General features: G+C 41.5%; 3 non-coding genes across 3 annotated transcripts; 2 read left to right on the top strand and 1 right to left on the bottom strand.

Annotated features, from left to right (window-relative positions):
* Nucleotides 1-107, top strand: LOC120262550. Its single transcript, XR_005536819.1, has one exon. It is a non-coding gene; the product is annotated as a small nucleolar RNA R71 (small nucleolar RNA).
* A 10,253-nt stretch (nt 108-10,360) lies between these two features.
* On the top strand, nt 10,361-10,467 carry LOC120262613. Its single transcript, XR_005536877.1, has one exon. It is a non-coding gene; the product is annotated as a small nucleolar RNA R71 (small nucleolar RNA).
* Nucleotides 10,468-14,593: 4,126 nt separating this feature from the next.
* LOC120262595 lies at nt 14,594-14,700 on the bottom strand. The gene has a single exon (XR_005536860.1). It is a non-coding gene; the product is annotated as a small nucleolar RNA R71 (small nucleolar RNA).
* Nucleotides 14,701-18,984: the final 4,284 nt, after the last annotated feature.

Below are 18,984 nucleotides of genomic sequence, written 5' to 3'. Positions count from 1 at the left end.
AATCCGTGTTGTGGGTACTTTCTCAGGAGCTCCTTGAACCTTTCCCATGTCTTGAATAGAGACTCCAATTTCGACTGTACAAAGGACGAGATCTCATTCCTAAGCTTTGCAGATTTTCCAGGAGGGAAATAACGGGCTAGAAAAGCTTCTACCATCTCCTCCTATGTAGTAATCGATGCTCTAGGTAATGAGTGTAGCCACTGCTTTGCTCTCTCTTTTAGGGAAAATGGGAAGGCTCTCAACTTGATGGCATCATCCGTCACCTCATTTATCTTGAGCATATCACATACCTCGAGAATGTTCTCTATGTGACTGTTTGGATCCTCATCGGCCAAACCATTGAACTGTGCGGATTGCTGCAACATGTGGATGAATGCCGACTTTAGCTCGAAATTCTGAGCTGTAATTGGGGGTCGCACAATACTCAATTGTGTGCCCAAAACTGAGGGTCTAGCATAATCAGAGAGTGTCCTCTACTGCTCATTCTGTTCTACCATAATATCTGACCCTTCATTTTCCAAATCAGCTAGATTAGATTGTTCTTCCACAGGTCCTTTCCATTTTCTTCTAAGTGTTCTTTCAAGCTCGGGATCTCCTTCAATCAATATTGAGGGCTTCCCTCGGGTCATCAACCTGAAGCTGCACAAAGGATAGAAAACAAATCAGAACGATGATAGAAAATAAAATGTGAAATAGAATGGATAAAGGAATAGCTAAGGAAACAAAAGTGCAAAGTATATCTAAACGCCTTTTCCCCGGCAACGGCGCCAAAAACTTGACAATGCTCCCCCCAAGTGCACGGGGTTGTTGAAGTAATAAATCCCAGGTGAGTGGGGTATCGTATCCACAGGGAAAAGGGAATAAAAATACTTAATTTATTTCTTAACTATATGAAAGATGAATAGTAATATGTGTGACAAGATTCAATTCTCAAACGTAAAACAACCCGAAAGAGAGCAAAAGTAAAGGAGAAGGTAAGGCAATCGATAAAGATGGAGTATCCGGTATCGATCCGCCAAGGAAAATTGTTTCAAGTGTAAGAACTCTCTATTATGTTTCTTAACTAATGCAATGGTGAGTCAGGGAAATCCTTTTAATGCATGGTCCTAAATCTAGGCTTAACCAAGCCTAATCTTCTACATATCCTGGAGGAGAGGTTGAACAACCTCACAACCTCGCACTTGTAAGAAGGATTGCGTTGAGCTCTGGGGATTCCAAGTGATTAATCTCTTCCTAATTGTAGACCTAACCCTTTGGTCAAGAAGAAAGGTCCCTAACCACAATTAAGCCCTAGATGCTGAAATCACCTCAACGCTTCACTCCGTTGAACTCGCAACTAAGCCCCAGCGGAGGGTCATCCCTTAGCTCATTCGCTCTATTATGGCAACAAAGAACTCGAGGAATGGAGGTAGGATCTATCACACTGGAGGGGAAAAGGGATGCTCCTGTACCTCTCGACTCACCCTCTCAACCCTCTCCAATCAAGCTTTGTCAAACTCTCATGGTGTGTCACTCACTCACAAGTGTTACCACATGAACTCTCAACCTTAGTGTCACTCTAAGGGAGTATTCAACAATCAAACATTCAAGATTGGAACTCACAAAAACATCAATTAATTGAAAGCAAAATAAAGAGATTCAATGAAACTAATACATCCTAGGGTTCACAAATACCCAAGTACCCACTAGGGGTTTAGCTCTCCATGGAGCACAATACAAATGATAATGAAATCAAATGTAAAAGAAAGAAATCCATAGGAAAAATCCCCTCGATAGTCGTGGCGATGGTCTTGCGGAGAGTCCTCTACTCGTCGCAAGATCCCCTTGTCCGGTATAAGATATGCCTCGCCGAATCAATCCAACGGAGGCTTCGTAACCAACCTTCTTCTAAAGAGATGACGATGTTGGAGCCATAGAACCTCTCGAAATCCTTAGCCAATACCTCTCAAAACCCTAGTCGCAGCCCTCTCTCAAGTTGGGGAAAAGATGGAGAAAAGAATATAGAAATCGGGGCTGAAATCGGCCTTAAATAGGGCTGGAATCGGGATTCCACACGCCCTTGTGGATATTCCACACGGGCCTATGGAATTAACGCACGGGCGCGTGGAATTTCCACACGCCCATGTGGCTCCTCTGTTTTGCTCCTTCTTCGGCCGGCTTGAACAGTACCTGCTATAGTGACGACCCAAAATACTCCCGAATCCATGCTTTCATCGAGGTAATGTTAACGGGCACATATTCACATCGTAGATCATCTTGGTTCTTTAATAAACGGTCATGTTGGTGGAGATCTTGCTAAATATGCACAAGCCGGAATACTGGGATATAACTGCATTCGTGCCTCTCCGAATCATTGCCTTAGCTCGAATACAAGAAGGTTGGCATACATTCTAGCATTCTAGACCCGACTCATGTCTCCGCGTTTGAGCTTTCTCAAGATCTCCTCCAAATAATGCAAAAAACGATCTGCAATGGCTTCTTTCACAAATAATCGGTCTCACAACCCAACCTGCGTAAAAGTACACAAATATACACGTATTAGCGCTAAAACCTGACAAAAGTAATGCCCATCATTAGGAAAAAATGCTTCGTATTCTTATCGCATAAGAACTTTTCAAACTCCCCCACACTTAAGCTTTTGCTTGTCCTCAACCAAAAATTAAAACATTGTATGCATAGATGAAGGAACTGTTGGAAGTGCTTGGCCTTAGGTTCACTAAAGCATGCAAAGACAACATTCTAATAGTAAAGGAAATTTCAACACTAAATACGAAAGAATTAATGCTCTAGCTAAAAACTTGAATAAAAAAGGACAACAAACCCAAAGTAAACAAAACTAAAACTGGGGTCCCTTTAACCTTAGACTTGAGTTTCCAAAAGAGTATAAAGAGTGAGAAGTGCACAAAATGTTATTCGGGCAAAAATTCCTAAAAATTCAAGCAAGAACTAAAGCATGAGAACATTCAATGTTAAAAATTCTCCTAAACTCAAGAATACCATCATTGCAAGTAAGGTGAACCGCCAGTAACTATGTGAGCATATATAGCAATCAAAATAGTGTAAAAGATGTGTGCACTATGAAACTCCCCCGCTCCTCCCTCCCCCCCCCACACACTTAAGTTGTACATTGACCTCAATCACAAATGCAAGCTCACTTATAATGTATATCAATCAAGAATAAATGTGGGAGAATCAATCAAAACAATACTCCCCTGACTCCTAATGTTGCATTTGATGAAGCTAAATCCTTGGGGGTGATGTTCCAATGGGTTGTGAGGCACACATGGGCAAGTGCCGAAGCACCTTGGCCGTGTCTATGACAAGTTCTCAATTCCCATGATGACAAGACCATCTTCACGTATACACGAGGGGGTTTAGTAGAGCTCAATAAAAGAAAAACAAAACTCAAGTATATATAAGATAGGGCAAGAAATACAACTCGAGACAACAAAATGAAAAATAAGCTCAGAAGGAAAGTCCTTTCTGAGGATAACATGTCCAAAATAGAATGTAAGTAGAAGTAAAATAAAAGCAAGTCAAGTGTCAGCGCCATGCTCTGGCTCCTCTACTGCTGGTGCTGGATCAGAAGATGCTGGTGGGTCACATGATGGTGATGCAGGGGCATTTGGGAGGTGCGCGGTCACAGTAGAAAAGGTGCAGTAGCATGTCTTTGAAGGATCTGCTGTAAAGCGTCTAAATGCGCCATGAACCCTGTGAACTGTGCACAAGCACTTATCATCCCCCAATAACTTTCTTCCAAAGGAAAGTTGTGTCGATGGCCATAGAACTACTCCAAATACATTGCCGAAACCCCTCTAAACCTTAGCCGCAGGACTCTCCAAAGTTGTGGCAAAAGATGCAGAAAGGATGGAAAAAAGGATTCCCAAATCGACACGGGTATGTGGAATTTCCACACGCCCATGTGAATCTACAGGAATCTGATTTTCTGCGACCTGTAAATAGTAACTTCTACAGTAAATTGTTACAGCAATTTGCTACAGTTTTATTGCAAAAACACTCCCGAATCCACACTTTTCATCGAGGCAACATAAATAGGCACTCGTCTATGCCGTAGATAGTGACACTTTTTCAATAAGGGATAACATTGATGAAGATCTTGCTAGCACTGCACAAGTCAGAATACGTAAATGTAACTACCTTTGTGCCCCTCCAAACCATGTAATTGCTTGAGCACATGGAGATTGGCACACATTCACGTATTTTCGGGCACAACTTGTGTGTCTTCACGTTTGTTCACTCCCAGATTCCATCAACAAAGTGCAATCACAATCTACTTTCGCTTCCTTTTTAAACATTTGGCTCCACAACCCTACATGCACAAAAGAACACAAAAACACATGTATTAGCAATAAAATCTGAGAAAAGAAATGCTCATCGTAAAAAAAGAATACTTCATATTACTAATACACAAGCACTTATCAAATCCTCCCACACTTAAGCTTTTGCTTGTCCTTAAGCAAAAAGAAAACATTGAAGCATAGAAGAAGGAAATATTGAAAGTTCTTAGCCTTAGGTTCACCAAGCCATGCAAGGGAAGCATTCTACAAGTATGGGAAATTTCAACACCAAATACGAAAAATCAATGCTTTAGCTAAAACTCGAATCAAAAAGGACAACAAACCCGAAATCGTGTAAGTGTGTATAAACTTACTCAAGTCGACCCAACTTATACTCCTCAAAGTTCTAGGTATAAAGGACTTATTTATCTACAAACAACACAAAATAAAAAGATGGTAGTAGCTTCACACATCCTCTAAGGTAGCCCTTTCGAAAGCAACCACTAGGTGGCTTTCATACTTTCGAGGTGGTAGCTCTTTCTACCAGAGTAGTAGCTTTCACTCATCCCATGAGATAGCTCTTTCTCTCATTAGGGAATAACTAGTATCCAACTTATGAGAGTAGCTTCATACTTCATAGGTGGTAGCTCTTTCCACCCCAAATGAACAACTAAAACAAGTATTTTTTTCTCTTTTTATTTTTCATTTTTTAAGCAAAATTAACACAAGAAAACAAAACTAACTAGTCCATTAAACATCGAACTTGACTTTCGAAAAGATTTTAATGAGCGAGTAGTGCAACAATTGTCAATCGGGCAAAAATTGCAAAAAATTAAGTAAAACTAGAGCATGAGAACATTCAATGTTAAAAATTCCCCTAAACTTAAGAATACAATCATTGTAACTAAGGTGAACCGCCATTGGCTATGTGAGCATGTATTTCAGTCAAAACTTATGTAATGAACATGTGTAATGTGAACTCTCCCCACACTTAAGATGTACATTGCCCTCAATATACTCAAGCAAGCACAATAAGATATAAATCAATCAAAAGCATATGTGTAAGTTGGCAATTGAAACAATACTTTGAACTCTAAATGGTACATTTGATGGAGCTATATTCATTGAGAGTTAAGTCCCACTGGGTTGTGAAGTATACACAGCTATAAGACCGTGTTCATGACTAGTTCTCAAATTCTATACTCACAAGACCATCTGCACATATACACAAGGGGATTCAGTGAAGCTCAACAAAAACAAAAACAACTCGAGTATATAAAGATAAGGTAATGAAATACAACTCGAAACAAAAATAAAAGATAAACTCAGAAGGAAGATCCTTTCTGAGTGATACAAGTCCAACATAAAATACGGAAATAAAATATAAAAAATAAGAAACTAAAAGAAAAATAAAGACGCATCAAGCGTCGGTGTCTGGCTGGGGCTTCTCTGCTGCTGTTGCTGGTGATGATACTGATGTTCGTGGACCAATCAGTGCCTGAACTAGTGGTGGTGGTGCTGTGGATGCCTGAGGGGTCCTTAGTTGCATGATGAATGGTGAGGCCACGTCTCTCTCAATAAGTTGCTGTAGAATATCCAGACGTGCCATCACCTCAGTGTGGTTCACGGCCTGTAGCGCATAAACCTTAGCCAAATCACTCTAAAGGACCCCTACAACACTCTTGAGCCTCTCAAAGCAATCATGTGCTCGAGCAGGAGAGAAAATACAGACCGCTGGTGGCTTCCGTGCCGCAGGTGGTGCATCTATCTCAATCTGCTCAGGTTGGGGCTCCTGCGCCGGTTGAGACCCCTTTACTGTAACTCCCTCATCCTCAAATGGCTCTGGTGGGGGCATGTTCAGCACAAACACCCCATCTCTATACCTACTAATCATACCCATCAGTCGCATGGTCTCCAGGCCGAGGGGTGCATTTATGTTCGTCTTCTCTGCCCCTTCGATGGCATCTACAAGAACCATCCCCATGATAAGTCGAGTGATGTAAGGGCCTAAGAAAATAACTCCAATCCTGGCGTACTATCCCTGGTGCCTCAGATACTCAGCTACAATGTGCCAAAAATGGATCAATTGACTCTGCACCATGGAGTACAGGTATAATAGCTCATGTCTGCTCAGTACCCCTGTGCTATCACCACGGTCATTCACTGACCTGCTTAGAATGGCATGCAAGTAGAGGTATGCAGGTCGAGAAAGGCACATGGCCTTGGACACCCTTGGCTCATACTGGCCCTGACCACATAATGCTCTATACGCTCTCTGCGGGGTCAAAGCGCCAGGATAATTTGTTAGTAATTGAGCGTACTCCTCTATGTCTATGAATGCCTCATCGTACAGTCTAAGTAGAATAAAAAATTGACTGATGCTCATGCTGTGGTGATGTCCAAATACTCTAAACTAGATCGTGTCAATGCTCAAGAAGTAGCTTTAAGAGTGATTGACCTCAAACGATGAGAGCACCTCTAGTGTAAGCATGCGGATAGCTAGCTCTTGTATGAGCAATAATCTCCTCCAGCTACCCACAAAGAGAAGCTCATCAACCTCATCGGCCATATCATTAGCTAACTGCACTTCCTTGAGTGAACTCAGATCTAGAAATCGAGTCCGACCAAATTTGAGCTTCGATAACCGCTCAAATCTAGCCTGGATGCTCAGGAATCAAGAATTCTATGTGCTCGGGCTAGGGAGATGCCTCTCGGGGATGCTTGCCGGCCACTTTCTTAGTCCTGGAAGCCATATCTACAAGTGTTGAAAAAGAAAAATGATCAGTTAAACTCACAAAACAAAACTGCAGAAATCCACATGCCCGTGTGGAAATTCCACACGCCCGTGTGGATCCACGGGCATGAAAGCCACATGGGCTCTATGAAATATACTAAAAAACACATCATAAATTTGTTCTAAAATGCTTCTAAAACATGAATCTATCATTTAGAGATCAAAATGAAGCATATTTACCAGATTCAATCGAATAAAATCAAGTATGGCGAAGAAAAAAGATAATAATTGTTTACCGACAAGATAAAGATAGAAAACTTGAAATTGGCTGGAAAACTGGACTAAAATCCATCTAAAATGACAGTGCAACGTCGGGAGAGTGCAAGGACGCATTCTCAAAATGTTTGAGAGTGAGAAGATGAAGAAATGAGAAGAGATTTTAAAGAAAACCCGTGCTTCTTGATGTTCTGTACATCCACACGGGCGTGTGGAAATTACCCATGCCCGTGTGACTGTACAGGGGAGCCTCACAGGGGCAGGCACATGCCCCTGTATGCTCTTGGGATAGCACACTTTGTCTCTGAATGCATCCACACGGGTGTGTGGAAACTCCTGACGCCCATGTGCCTCACCCACAGTGGCACCCACACACCCCTGTGGCTCCTCTGTCCACACGAGAAATTCATCTAAGTGTTTCACACACCCATGTGTAAATTCCACATGGGCGTGGATCTTTACAGGGTTACTCATAGGGGCATTCACACACCCCTATGTCTTCTCGGGATAGTGAGGTCTTCTCTGTAGGAAATCACACGGGCGTGTGGAAATTACCCACGCCCGTGTGTAATGCACAAGGTCAGACACAGGGGCAGACAGACGCCCCTGTGTCTTCTAGGAATAGAGCTCTAAATGTCTACAGAGAAACACACACCCATGTGGAAATTACCTACAGGCGTGTAACTGTCACAAGGCCATTCACAGGGGCAGACACACTCCCATGTGTCCTCTCGGGATGAGCTTTAAACAAAAACACACGCCCGTGTGGAAATTCCACACGGCCATGTGTCTTCTCTGGATGACATAGAAAAAATCACAGAGTTTGCAGAAAATTTCTGAACATTTAACACCTATTCAAAGCATGCTTATAATATGCGCAAGTAACCCAAAGAATCATGAAAAACATGCTCAAATAACCAAGAAAACTTTGCCACACGCAATTAACCACATGAAAATACTAACGATCCACAAGAAAAACATAACAATAGCATGTTAAAGATAAAGACACCAACACTTAAGCTCTTATTCATATAAGTTCTAAACTAAGACCTAGAAAAACAGTAAAGACTTGGGTTGCCTCCCAAGAAGGGCTTGTTCAATATCACTAAGCTTGATGTACCTCTCCTTACCTCACGGGGGCTCATGGATGAAGGTTTCTCTCTTACCCATAACTTGAAAGCATGATGAACATAATCTTTTGAGGGTAGAGGAGGAGTTATCGAGCATATTACCACATGAGGGTTTGTCACCCTCACTCCATTCTTGTATATCCCCATTAGCCTTGGGGCAGTTCTTGTGGCGTCTCCTTGCTCGCTTCATCTTTCAGAGCACCTTCTTCACGATCCCCGGGGTAGATTGTACCTTTTTATCTAGACCAAGCATCAAGACTTCTTCATTTTCCACTCCTTTGGTCTAGCACCCCATCATATGGGTCCGGATTTATCATTTCCTGCACATATTCATCTATTAGTTCATTGGTAGTGTTAAGGAAGTAAAGAGTATCATCAAAGTCAAGAGAATGTAGCATGGCTTTGGCGAGGCGGTATGTCAACTTGTCATCGCCAACCCTCAGTTTTAACTCCCTACTGTCCATGTCGATAAGTGCCTTGGAAGTGTGCAAGAATGGCCTCCCAAGTATCAAAGGAACATCTACATCCTTGTCGATATCCAACACTACAAAGTCCACAGGAAATATGTACGTGTCAACCTTCACAAGTACGTCTTCGATAATGTCCCTTGGATGTCTAACCATTCGGTCCACCAATTAAAGTGTCCTCCGAGTGAGCCTAGGCTCTCCCAAGCCTAGCTTTTGAAAGAACGAGTATGGAATGATGTTGATACTAGCCCCTAAATCCTCCAATACCATCTCTTCACCCATATTACTAATGTTGCACGGAATAACAAAGCTTCTGCGGTATTTCTTCTTGTTCGGCATATTCTTTTGTAACAACACCAAACAAGAGGCATCTAAGATCACCGATGCACTCTCTTCCAACTTTCTCTTGTTGGTCAAAAGATCCTTAAAAAACATTGCATACCGAGGCATTTGGGACAATGCCTCCACAAAAGGAATATTGATGTGCAATTGCTTGAATAGAACCATGAACTTCTTGTATTGTTCATCATTTTGGTCGTTCTTCAACCTTGAAGGATAAGGGATTCTTGGCTTATAAGGTGGGGGTGTCACCTCATTTCATTTAGTTCTCTCCCCAACCTCCATGACCTCGGGTTCTTCAACATTGGTCTTCTCATTCGGAAGCCTACGCTCAACCTCAAAACCACTTCTCAAAGTTATTGCCTTCACTTGTTCTGTTGGATTGATTTAGGTGTTTCTAGGCAAGCTTCCTTGTGGTCTCTCTGATAGAGACTTTGCAATTTGCACCACTTGATTTTTTAGATTGTGCAATGATACGGTGTGGTTGTGAAGTGTAGCTTCAACAGATTGAAACATTGTGTCCGATGACTGGACGAATCTTTTCAAAGCTTTCTCTAAATCGGTCATCCGGGTTTCCAAGCTTGAAACTCAGTTCTCCGTTTTCGGGGCTTGTTGTTGTTGAAAACCTGGTGGTGCCATGGCCTTTTGCTGCCCTTGGTTATTCCAAGAAAAGTTGTGATGGCTTCTTCACCCTTGGTTGTAGGTGTTGCTATAAGGATTACCTTGTCCTCTTCCCAGATTACCCACAAAGTCTACTTGTTCAGTTGGGGCTGAAGTAGCAATCGAAATAGGACAATCGGATAACATATGCGAACCCTCACAACCATCACAACTTGTGATTGTGGTTACCCTTGGTGAAGTAAATGTATCCAATTTCTTGCTTAATGCCTCTACTTGGGCTGCCGAGGATATAACCGCATCAATTTCATGGATTGAGACCACTTTCTTCCTTTATCTTGCATTCCATTGGTGTCTATTCAAACCCATTTCTTCAATTAATTGCTGAGCTTCTTCGGGAGTCTTGTTCCCCATTGTACCTCCTGCGGCAGCATTTAGAAGTTGTTTGTTGCTTGAGCTCAACCCTTTATAAAATGTATTAATGATCATCCACTTGGGAACCTATGTTGTGGACACTTCTGAAAAAGGTCCTAGAATCATTCCCAAGTCTCAAACAAAGTTACAAGCTCCATCTGAACAAATGAAGATATCTCATTGCAAAGCTTTGCCAATTTTCCCGGAGGAAAGTACCTTGCAAGGAAAGCTCCGACCATTTTGTTCCATGTTGTGATGGAAGCTCTTGGAAATGAATGAAGCAATTGTTTGGCCCTTCCTTTCAAAGAGAATGGGAAAGCCCTAAAGCGAATTGCATCATCAGAAACCCCATTGATCTTCAACATGCCACACACTTCAAGGAAGTTCTCAATATGATTGTTCAGGTCTTCATCGGCTAACCCATTAAATTGTCCAGATTGTTGAACCATCTTAATAGAGGCTGGTTTCAACTCAAAATTCTGGGCTTCTATTAGTGGCCTCACAATGCTTGATTGTGTCCCATGAATAGTAGGTTTAACAAAATCTGAAAGAGTTCTTCATTGGCCCTCTTGTTTAGCCATGTTTTTAGATCCTTCACCTTCTATTTCAGCTGAATGATTCTGTTCTTACACAGGTTCTTCACCCCTTCTACAAAGTGTTCATTCAAGTTCAGGATCTCCTTCAACCAATGTCGAAGGGTTCCCTCAGGTTATAACTTGGAGTTGCTACAAAAGAAAGAAAAACAAATCAGAACAATGATAGTATAAGAAAGTGTGAAATGGAGTAAATGATGAATAGCTAAAATAACAAAGTGCAAAGTGTTTCTAAAATGCCTATTCCACGGCAACGGCACCAAAACTTGACACACTCCTTGCGTGTGACCCGTAAGTGCACGGGTTTGTCAAAGTAATGATACCCCGGGGAGTGGGTAGTCGAATCCATAGGGAATAGTGATAAAAAACACAAAGATTGCTATTTAACTAAAGTGAAAATGAATCGATAGTGGTGTGAACAAAATCAATATGAAAAGGACTAAAGAAAATAAGAATGAGAGGAGCAATAAAATGAAAGAAAAGGAAATCAATAGAAAGTGGGGCACTCGGACATTGCTCCCCCTAGGATTATTGCTTCAAGTTCAAGACCAACTATTATATCTCCTAACTGATGCTTAATGAGTCTTGGAAATCGTAAAATAAAAAGTCCCAAACCTATGGTCAACCATGACTAACTCTATACTATGCCCAGTGGAGAAATTAATTAATCTCAACACCTCACACTGTGTACAGTTGCAAGAAGCTCTAGGGATTCCAAGTGATAAACCCTATTCCCTAATATAAGTCTAACCCTTTGGTCCAGGCGAAAGACCCCTGGTCACAATTGAGACCTAGCACTGGGATTACTTCAACGCTTCACTCTGTTGCTCATGCAACTAAGCCCCAGTGTTGTTCCTCTCTTAGCACTTCACTCTATTGTGACTAAAAAGAACTCTTGGAACACGGAGGTAGGATTAATCACAACAAAGAGGAAAGGGGACGCTCCGCTACCTCTCGACTCACCTTCTTCACCCTTTCTAATTTTGCTTTGTCTAACCCTCATGGTGTGTCACTCACTCACAAGGACTACCAATGTAGACTCTCAACCCTAGTGTCACTCTAAGGGAGAAATCATTCAACAAGCATTCAAAATTGGAACTCAATTAAAGACATCAATTAAGGAAAACATAATAAAAGTTCAATGAAATAATAACATCCTAGGGTTTATGGTAAGTGCCTGAGTGTTAAGAATGTGAAGTAATGTCTCATTATGATGAGGATTAGTTTTATTAGGTTTAAGAGCTAATACATGTGTATTTGTGTACTTTTGCGCATGTAGGGTTGTGAAGCTAAGTATTAAGAAAAAAAGTCAAAAATAGATTATGAACACGCTATTTGGTGGAATATTGGAAAGAACACACACGAAGACACAAGTGGGAGCTCTGAGAAACGAGAATGTGTGCCAACCTCCATGTATTTGAGTCATTATAATGAGTTGGAGGGGCACGAAGGCAGTCACATTTGCATATCTTGACTTGTGCATTGATAGCAAGATCTTCACCAATGAGGCCTTTGATTGAAGAAGAGTTGTGTTCTATGGCATAAACGTGTGCTTGTTTATGTTGCCTAGATAAAAAGTGTGGAATCGGGAGTATTTTGGCAGAGTACTGCAGTAGGTTACCTTAGCAAATCAATGTAGCAAGACAATGTAGCAGTTACTGTTCATAGCCGACCAAAAATTAAGTTTCCAGAGAATCCACACGGGCGTGTGGAAATTCTCCACGCCCGTATGGAAATTCCACAGGCCCGTGTGACAAATCCACAAGGGCGTGTGGATACCCGATTCCTGCCCTATTTAAGCCGTGGTTCAACCTGATTTTGGGAGGAATCTTTCACTTTTCTCCCCAACTTTTCTCCATCTTTTGAGAGGCCATCAGCAAGGGTTTTGAGAGGCTTTCGCAATTCATTGGAGTAGTTCTACGGATTAGACACTTTGCTTCGCTTGGAAGAAGGTTATTGGGGGAGCTTTCGTCGGCATCGATCCGGCAATATGTGCCCTAGGACAGACAAGGGGACTTTGGAGATGTCGAGGCTACTCCACAAGACCATCGACACGACTACCGAGAGGGGGATTACTTGTTTTTACTTTTGATTTCATTATTGATTGTATCTTGCTCTATGGAGAGCTAAACCCCCTAATGGGTACTTAGATTTTGTAAACCCTAGGATGTTAATATTTCTTTAACCTTTTATTATGCCTTCCTTAATTGATGTTTTTAATTGAGTTTCAATCTTGAGTGTTTGTTGAATGATTTCTCCCTTAGAGTGACACTAGGGTTGAGAGTTCATCTTGGTAACCTTTGTGGATGGGTGACACACCATGAGGATTAGACAAAGCTAGATTAGAGAGGGTTGAGAGGGTGAATTGAGAGGTAGCGCAGCGTCCCTTTTTTTCTCCACTGTGATTTATCCTACCTCTAATTCTTGGAATTCTTTGCAGTTAGAATAGAGTGAAGAACTAAAGGATGAACTCCGCTGGGGCTTAGTTGTGCGAGCAATAGAGTGAAGTGTTGAAGTGAGTTTAGTATCTGGGGCTTAATTATCACTAGGGTGTCTTTCGCTTGGACCAAAGGGTTAGATCTACACATAGTAATAGGGTTTATCACTTGGAATCCCTAGAAGTCCATGCAACTTTATACAGTGTAAGGTGCTGAGACTGAGCGATTTCTCCATCGGGATATAGTGTAGAGTTAGTCACGGTTGACCTTAGGTTTGGGGCCGTGTGCTTTAGGACTTCCATGACTCATTAAGCATTAGTTAGGAACCATAATAGTAGGTCTTGCACTTGAAACTTTAGTCCTGGTGGAGCATTGTCCAAGTACCCACTTCTATCAATTGCCTTTCCTCTCACTTTACTTGGGCCTCTTGTTCTTATTTCTTTTGTTTCTACTTACATTACACTTTATCAACACAATCATTATTTATCTTCGCTTAGTTAAGTAGCAATTTTAGTATTTTTATTCCCTACTCCTTGTGGATATGATACCCCACTCACTTGGGATTTATTACTTCGACAAACCCGTGCACTTGTGGGTCATACACAAGGAGCGTTGTCAAGTTTTTGGCAACATTTCCGGGGAGTAGACATTTAGATATACTTTGTAGTTTGTTATCTTAGCCATTCATCATTCATTCTACTTCACATCTTCCTATTCTATCATAGTTATGATTTTTTGTCTTTATTTTGGTGCAACTCTAGCTTATGACCCATGGGAACCCTTCGATATTAATTAAAGGTGATCCTGAATGTGAACATACACTCAGAAGAAAGGGTAAAGAAATTGTACAAGAACTGTTGAATCTAGCTGAAGTGGAAGTTGAAGGGTCTAATAGCATGGCAGAACAGAATGAACAATAGAGAACACTTTCTGATTACGCCAGACCGTCAGTATTGGGGACACAATCTAGCATTTTGCGGCCCCCAATTATAGCTCCAAACTTTGAGTGAAAGCCAGCATTCATCCAAACAATACAGCAGTCGGCGCAGTTCAATGGTTTGGCCGATGAGGATCCAGATAAGCATATTGAAAATTCCTTGGAAGTTTGTGTTATACTGAAGATTAACGGTGTTACGGATGACGCTATAAGATTGAGGGCTTTCCCATTCTCTCTAAAAGAAAAAGCAAAGTAGTGGCTACATTCTTTACCACGAGCATCTATCACGACATGGAATGAAATGGTCGATGCTTTTCTTGCAAGGTACTTCCCTCCGGGGAAATTGGCGAAGCTTCATAATGAAATATCGTCGTTTGTTCAGATGGAGCTTGAATCCTTGTTTGAGACATGAGAGTGATTCAAGGACCTTTTCTGAAAGTGTCCATAGCATGGATTCCACGAATGGATGATCATTCAGACTTTACAACGGGTGGAATCCAAGTACAAGGCAACTTCTAGATGCCACCGCAGGAGGTACAATGGGGAACAAGACAGTTGGTAGAGGAAATGGCCATGAATAGCTACCAATGGAATGGAAGGAAAAAGAAGAAAGTGGCCGGACACCATAAAATTGATGCAGTTACATCCTTAGCAGCCCAAGTAGAGGCATTGAGGAACAAATTAGATACATTGAATTCACCAAGGGTGGCTATGATCATGAGTTGTGATGATTGCGGGGGTTCACATACGCCGTTTGATAGTCCTATTTCAATTGCAACTTTGCGGGCAATTCGAGAAGGGTACTAGGTAATCCTTACAGCAACACCTACAACCTAGGGTGGAGGAACCACCCCAATTTCTCATGGAGTAACCAAGGGCAACAAAAAGCCATAGCTCGACCGAGTTTTCAACAACAACAAGTCCTGAACACAGAGAATAGAGTTTTAGGCTTGAAAACCAAGATGACCGACTTAGAGAAAGCCTTGACTAGATTTTTAGAATCATCGGATATATGGTTCCAATCGGTTAAGGCTATACTTCACAACCATACTGCTATGTTGCACAATCTAGAAAATCAAGTGGGACAAATTGCGAAGTCTCTATCGGAGAGACCACAAGGAAGCTTGCCGAGACTAACCCGAGAGAACATGTGAAGGCGATATATTTGAGAAATGGTCATGAGGTTGAGGGTAGGCTTCCAAGCGAGAATACCAATGTTGAGGCACCCGAGGTCATGGAGGTTGAGGAGAGAGCTAACAAAGAGAAAGAGGTGGCACCCCTACTTTATAAGCCAAGAATCTTGTATCCTTCAAGATTGAAGAAAGACAAAAATGATGAGCAATACAAGAAGTTCTTGGGTGTATTCAAGCAATTGCATATCAACATTCCTTTTGTGGAGGCGTTGTCTTAAATGCCTCGGTATGCCAAGTTCTTGTAAGATCTTTTTACCAACAAGAGGAAGTTGGAGGAGAGTGCATGGTGATCTTAGATGCCTCTTGTTCGGCGGTGTTGCAAAAGAATATGCCGCACAAGAAGAAAGACTTACAACACCCCTTGTGTGTGACCCGCAAGTACACGGGTTTGTCAAATAATAAATCCCAGGTGAGTGGGGTATCATATCCACAAGGAGTAAGGAGTAAAAATACTTATATTGCTACTTAACCACATGAAAGTGAACAAGATAAATGTAATGAAAACAAAGATAAAAAGAAACAAGAATGAAAGGCAAAGGTAAGTGAGAGGTAAGGCAATCAATAGAAGTCAGGTACTCGGGCAATGCTCTCCCTAGGATTAATGTTTCAAGTGCAAGAACAACTATTATACTTCCTAATCAATGCTCAATGAGTTATCGAAATCCTTAAGCACACGCTCCCAAATTTAAGGTCAACCATGACTAACTCTACACTATATCCCGGTGGAGAAATCGCTCAGTCTCAACCCTCTTCCTATGTATAGACCTAAACCTTTAGTCCAGGCGAAAGGCTCCTAGTCACAAACTAAGCCCCAGACACTAGAGTCCCTTCAACGCTTCACTCTGTTGCTCGCGCAACTAAGCCCTAGCGGAGTTTATCCTCTAGAACTTCCCTCTATTGTGACCGTCAAAAACTCAAGATTTCCTCCAAATGTGCATTTACGATCCACATTGGCTTCTTTCTCTAATATTCGGCCTCACAACCCTATCTGCATGAACGTAACATAAATACACACATATTAGCGTTAAAACCCAATAAAAGTAATGCTCATTATAATGAAAAGAACATTTCGTATTCTTATCACACAAGCATTTATCAAAACTCAAATCAAAAAGCACAACAAACCCGAAATTATGCAAGTATGTGTAAACTCACTCAATTTAACCCAAAGTATACTACTCAAAGTTCTAAGTATAAGGGACCTATTATCTACAAAACATAACAAAATAAAAAGATGGTAGCAGCTTCACACATCCTCTAAGGTAGCTATTTTCCAAGCGGCCGCTAAGGTGGCTTTCACACTTTCGAGGTTGTAGCTCTTTCTACCGAGGTGGTAGCTTTCATTCATCCCATGAGATAGCTCTTTCTCTCATTAGGGCATAACTAGTATCTGACTTATGAGAGTAGCTTCATACTTTATAGGTGGTAGCTCTTTCCACCCAAAATGGACAACTAAACAATATATCTATATTTTTTTTTTCTTTTCTTTTTCCAAATTTTTTTAAAGAAAAATACAAAAGAAACAAAACTAATGAGTCCCTTAAACATCAAACTTGAGTTTCCAAAAGAGTTTCAAGAGTGAGTAGTGCAAAAGGTATCAATCGGGCAAAAATTCCTAGAAATTCAAGAAAAAACTAAAGCATGAAAACATTCGATGTTAAAATTCTCCTAAACTCGAGAATACAATCATTGCAACTAAGGTGAACCGCTATTGGCTACGCGAACATGTATGTCAATCAAAATTTATATAAAGGACGTGTGCAATGTAAACTCTCCCCCACACTTAAGATGTACATTATCCTCATGTACCATGCAAGCACAATAGAAAATAAATCAATCAAGCATAAATGTGGAAGTGGCAAATTGAAACAATACTCCCCTGACTCCTAGTGTTGCGTTTGATGGAGCTAAATCCCTGGGAATAAAGTTCCAACGGGTTGTGAAGTACACACGGCTCACATTGGCCATGTCAATGACTAGTTCTCATTTCCCATACTGACAAGACCATCTGCATGTATACACAAGGGGGTTTAGTGAAGCTCAACAAAAACAACTAGAGTATATATAAAAGATAGAACAATGAACTAAAATGCAAGACAACAAAGCAAAATTAAAAGATAAACTCAGAAGAAAATCCTTTCTAAGTGTACAAGTCCAAAATAAAATGCAAAAATAAATGAAGAAAAATAAAAGCACAAAGTAAAGCTAAGACGTATTAAGCGTCGGTGTCGTCGGAGGTTGGCTCTACTGCTGCTACCAGTGGTGGAACAGGTTGATCGATCGGTGCATGAACCGGTGATGATGGTGCTGGAGGAGCCGAAAGAGCCGGAGGTTGGCTAATCACAAATAATGGTCCCATGTCTTGATCTAACAGATGTTGTATGATGTCAAAACACGCCATGAATTCGGTATGTTGTGGCCTCTGTGTCACATGAATCTCGGCCACATCCGCCTGTAATACCCCTACCGCGTTCTCGAGCCTCTCCAAACGATCATGGGCTTGAGTCGGGGAAAGTATCTGCACTGGTAGAGGTTCATGCATTGTAGGGGGTGCTTTTGTCTGATCTTGCTCGAGCGGTACCTCTAACGCCTGCTAAGAACCCTATGTTGTAACTCTCTCAGTCTCAAATGGCTCTGGTGAGGGCATTTTCAGTACATAAACCTCGCCCGGATACTTTCCAATCATGCCTATGAGCCTCATCGTCTCTAACCCAAGGGGTGCTGGTACTGTCATCTTCTTATCCCCTCTGATCGTGTCTCATAATCCCAACCCCAGGAGGAGTCTAGTGATGTATGGGTCGGAAAAAATGACACTGATCTTGGAATAATATCCTTGATGTCTCAGGTACTCGGCTATGATGTGTACCAAGTGAATCGGCTAGCATGACACCATGGAGTATAAGTATAGAAGTTCCTGTTTACTTAAAACTCCAGTGCTATCGCCACGGCCATTCACTGATCTACTCAGGATGGCATTAGGATATCTGTAGCTTGGTCAGGAGAGGCATGCAGCCTTGGACACTCCTAGCTCATACTGACCCTTACCACACAGTATTTTATATGTCTTCTAGGTAGTTGACAAGTTCCCCTTGCTTATATCCCGCAAGTGCACGGGCTTGTCAAAGTAATAATCCCGGGTGAGCGGGGTCGAATCCACAGGGAGTAGGGAATGAAAATACTTAATTTGATTCTTAGCTATGTGGAATATCAATAGTGATAAGTGTGAAATTGATTCAATTCTTAACAATAAAAACAACAAGTGAAAGAGCAAAAGTAAGAAGAGGGTAAGGCAATCGATAGAGAATAGGGTACTCGGATAATGCTTCACCTAGGATGATCGCTTCAAGTGCAAGAACTCTCTATTATGCTTCCTAATCAATGCAATGGTGAGTCATGGAAATCCTTACATACATAGTCCCAAATCTAAGATCAACTATGCCTAACTCTATACATGTCCCGGAGGAGAAATCGAACAATCTCAACACCTCGCACTCGCATAGAGTTGCAATGAGCTCTAGGGATTCCAAGTGATAAATCTCTTCCTAAA

The sequence above is a fragment of the Dioscorea cayenensis genome, chromosome 5 (assembly GCF_009730915.1).
Source record: "Dioscorea cayenensis subsp. rotundata cultivar TDr96_F1 chromosome 5, TDr96_F1_v2_PseudoChromosome.rev07_lg8_w22 25.fasta, whole genome shotgun sequence".
Classification (NCBI taxonomy): domain Eukaryota; kingdom Viridiplantae; phylum Streptophyta; class Magnoliopsida; order Dioscoreales; family Dioscoreaceae; genus Dioscorea; species Dioscorea cayenensis.
This window is presented reverse-complemented; position numbering and strand designations above follow the sequence as displayed.